The sequence below is a fragment of the Castanea sativa genome, chromosome 2, assembly GCF_040712315.1.
Source record: "Castanea sativa cultivar Marrone di Chiusa Pesio chromosome 2, ASM4071231v1".
Classification (NCBI taxonomy): domain Eukaryota; kingdom Viridiplantae; phylum Streptophyta; class Magnoliopsida; order Fagales; family Fagaceae; genus Castanea; species Castanea sativa.
This window is the reverse complement of record NC_134014.1, coordinates 33,248,347-33,248,933: the sequence shown is the minus strand read 5'-3', so window position 1 is coordinate 33,248,933 and position 587 is coordinate 33,248,347. Positions and strand designations below refer to the sequence as shown.

The 587-nt window shown below is 37.5% G+C and overlaps 1 pseudogene; it reads right to left on the bottom strand.

Moving 5' to 3' along the window:
• Window positions 1-333: 333 nt before the first annotated feature.
• Window positions 334-587, bottom strand: part of LOC142625242 (uncharacterized) — an 11,897-nt pseudogene continuing 11,643 nt past the window's right edge.

Genomic DNA, 587 nt, shown 5'->3' with positions numbered 1-587 from the left:
TAAGGAGAAAAAGGCTTCCTACAACATGGAGATTGTCCTGGCTACCCTTCCTGTGCCTGCCAAGGAAGACCTCAAGGGTAAAGGTCCAGCCTCCACCACAACTGAAATTGCCAAATCTTCCAAGGCCATAGGAAAGACCAACCCTCCGTAGACTAGGATTTGTAAACTCTTTTTTTTTTTTTTTTTTCCAAAACTTGTAATCAATTTGCCTTTTCTAAGGCTTAGCTTAATGACAATTATGAGCTTTTCTTTTATGCTTGTGGTATTTATGCAAATCCTAAAATAGTATCTGCTTTACTTCACACTTAATCAGTATAAAAATGAGATATAGCTTCATTTCGTTATCTGCATAAGTGATAGTATAGTTACTACACCCCACATAATCAGCAACAAAACAGGCTAAGCCTTCTGAGTACAATCTATAACTAAGTGTACCCTTAGTTTCAAAAACATACCTTAAGTATAGTTAACTCAAAGGACTTGGCATATTGTTGGACTTTCTTTTGGTTTCAGAAAATGGGGAGCGTCTATCCACCTAGGCCTCCACATGACCTTCTACTTAATAGTAGATCTAAGGAGTTGTAGAT